Here is a 3015-nt window from a genome sequence, read left to right as displayed (position 1 = left end):
AACTGAACCTCCAGCCACAGCCGGTGAGGAACCGAGTCCTCCTTCCAAGGTCATGTGAGTGTTCAGCGCTTAGACTGTTCCTCCAGCCCCAGTCAAACCTTCAGATGAGCAGCCTCAGCTCATCCGCAACCTCAGGAGAAACCTGAACCAGAACCGCCCAGCCGAGCCACCCCCAGATTCCTGAACCTCTGAAACTGCGAGATACAATAAAGATTTATCATTCGAAGCTGCGAGATTCTGGGTATTTGTTACGCAGCAGCATCTAACTAATACAGGGTCCTCTGCCAGGGATCCTGACACACTCCCCCAGAATCAACCAAGCCTCTGGACCTCTTGGGGAAAGCACAAGAAAGAAGCCATTTGGTGATGAGAGGGACATTCAAAGGAACAAAGGTTTAGAAAATGCATGTCATCATGGATGGGAGGGAAAGGCTAAAGGAAAGGCAGGAAGGAAAGCGAGCTGTGAGGGCAGGATACACAAGACACAAAGCGGACATACAAACAGGTTCAGAGCCTTAAACAGATGTGGAATTCGGAGGGGCGGTGGGGGAGGCAGTCTCGGTCCCGCACTGTGGGTAACTGGAAAGTAATCGCCACCGAAAAGCAGGTGAAGAACAGGCTAGTCCTTGCTCATGAAGCACCAACCTGCCTCTGGGCTTCATCTTCTGCTGGATACACCCAGCCAGGCACAGACTTTGCTGCCTCACATGGAACCTTCAGTGACCTTCCAAGCGGGTGCCAACCAGGGAAGGTGCCTTTTTGGAGAAAGAGAATGGTGATGGCATAAGAGTTGCAAGGACAGTTGAGCAGGACTGGCAGCTCCCTGCTGAGTCAGAATCCACAGCCCACGTAGACGGGAGTGTAAAGAACTTGATTAACTATACACCATTATTAACAAGAGGGGGTATAGCTCAGGGGTAGAGCATTTGACTGCAGATCAAGAGGTCCCCGGTTCAAATCCGGGTGCCCCCTTTGGGAGTCTCTTTTCCTCCTTGAGCTAAATTGACAAAACCAGTTCTCTGCCAGCCATACTCCAGTGCCTGCAGGAGGAGGCTGCTAGACCCTAAAAGGGTACCTCTATGGCCATCCATCCCTCTGACAGGATCCAGCCAGGCCCTGGGCAGGGCCTGAAGACCAAGAACAAGACCAAATCCATCCCCAGCGCCCTCTTGCCGGGTCTGTGTCCTGGGACCAATTTCAGTATCATCCAGGGGCCAGTCCAGAGACATAACCGAGCCCATCACTTGAACAGAATTTAGTGTAAATCATTGTTAACCAGTATGTCAATCTCCTGTGCCTTCTGTAACAAGATACCACGATGTGGGTGACATAAACAACAGGATTTATTGTCTCCAAGCTCTGACGCCAGAGTCTGACATCGAGGTGTCAGATGGGCCGTGCCCCCTCCCAGGGCTCTACAGCCGGGTCTTCCTTGCCTCTTTCCAGCTTCCAGTGTCTGTTGGCCACCGCGGCCTCCCTCGGTCTGCAGATGGTTCAGTCCAGTCTCTGCCTCCGTCTTCACGGGGCCATCTTCTGCCTGGGTGTCTCTTCTCTTCTTACGACATCGGTCACATGGGACTAAGGGCCCAGGCTACTCCACGGTGATGGCATTAACTAATTCCGTCTCTGACAACCCTCTCAAATAAGGACACATTCCTGAGCGCTGGGGGCTAGGAATCCAACATACCTTCTGGGGGCATAATTCAACCCACACAACCAGGAATTGAAAGTAAAAGGGAAGACTATGTACAAAGAGGTAGTTTCTGTGGAAGCAGCCACCATTCCAGGGCTGGGGACAAGCAGAAGAGGACACTTGTTAAATCCTACCAGCCTGGGGAGTGTCTCTGGGGATCGGGGACTCAGCTCTCCCAGGTGTGCTGCTGTCCCTGAAGAGTCATGACGAAGCCGGGCCTGTGAGCACCCAACTGCATGTGGCCATCACTGTTGCTACCGGTGGACGGTGCTGCCAGGTGACCCTGATGGGAACCCAAAGCAGGCAGGAAGGAACAGTGCTTCTTCCTGCTCCCCCCTTCCACCTCCTGGAATGGGCAGGACCAACCAGGAGCCACCTGGCAGAGGAGGCACCTGGGTCCAGAGGCCCAGGCCCAGCGTCACAGGGCAGAGCACAGAAAGGTGGACTTAGAGCCTAGAGACTCTCAGTTCTTCATCGCCCCAGCAGTTAAAGGGCTGACTATGGAGATTCGGGGCACAGGAGAGGGTCAGCCTGTGTCCTCACATGTGGCGTGTGTAGGAGTCCTGTTCTGTACCCAGTCATGTGTGTTCTCTCTTTGAGGTGCTCCATGCTTGCTCAGGCCATGGGCCATTTTGAGTCTGTTTTCAGATGCTCAGCACAAAACCCACTATGTAGATGTGAGTGTAGATCCTTCCAGCTGTCAGGGGTGCTCCCCAGATTCCTGCCCACCTCTAGGCACTGAAGGCGGAGAGGTTTCGGAGCTGTGGGAGGAGGGAACCTGTTGCGTCTTCTCATGTGGGGAGATGAGTTAGCAGTAGAGCTGGTCTGGCAACTCAGCCAAGCCGTGCAGAAGGGACATCTGGGCAGAAGCTCTGGGTGTGGCCGCACAGGGAAAGGGTGTTCGTGGGGCCTCTCTGGTATGGTGGGGGTATAGCTCAGGGGTAGAGCATTTGACTGCAGATCAAGAGGTCCCCGGTTCAAATCCGGGTGCCCCCTAGCATTTTAGTCTCTAGAAATCATCAAGGAGTTCCAGTTTCCTCTCTTTCTGAATCTGATCTCTGAGTCTGCCTGCAAAGGGTAAGGAAGCTGAGGAGGTCATTTCTGCCCAGAGCAGGGCAGCTTGCTCAGGTGATGTGTTTGTCCGGTTCTCTGATCTTCCCATTCTCCCTCACCTGGTCCCTGCTCTCAAGTGGAAACTTGATCTCCTTGCTAAAGTTGAGGACTTTGACCTTTGAAGGTAGCCAGCAAGAAATCTGAGATCAATTACAAAGGAACAGTAGTTGGGGTGCTGGTCAACTTCTCAATGGTTGCAAAGGCCATTA

The 3015-nt window shown here is 53.3% G+C and overlaps 2 non-coding genes across 2 annotated transcripts; both read left to right on the top strand.

Annotated features, from left to right (window-relative positions):
• Window positions 1–900: 900 nt before the first annotated feature.
• Window positions 901–972, top strand: TRNAC-GCA. The gene has a single exon. It is a non-coding gene; the product is annotated as a tRNA-Cys (tRNA).
• Window positions 973–2617: 1645 nt separating this feature from the next.
• TRNAC-GCA lies at window positions 2618–2689 on the top strand. The gene has a single exon. It is a non-coding gene; the product is annotated as a tRNA-Cys (tRNA).
• The last annotated feature ends 326 nt before the right edge of the window (window positions 2690–3015 follow it).

Source organism: Molossus molossus, unplaced genomic scaffold, assembly GCF_014108415.1.
Source record: "Molossus molossus isolate mMolMol1 unplaced genomic scaffold, mMolMol1.p scaffold_m16_p_7, whole genome shotgun sequence".
Taxonomy (NCBI): Eukaryota; Metazoa; Chordata; class Mammalia; order Chiroptera; family Molossidae; genus Molossus; species Molossus molossus.
Note: the sequence above shows the minus strand (reverse complement) of the source record. Positions and strands in the feature narration are given on the sequence as shown.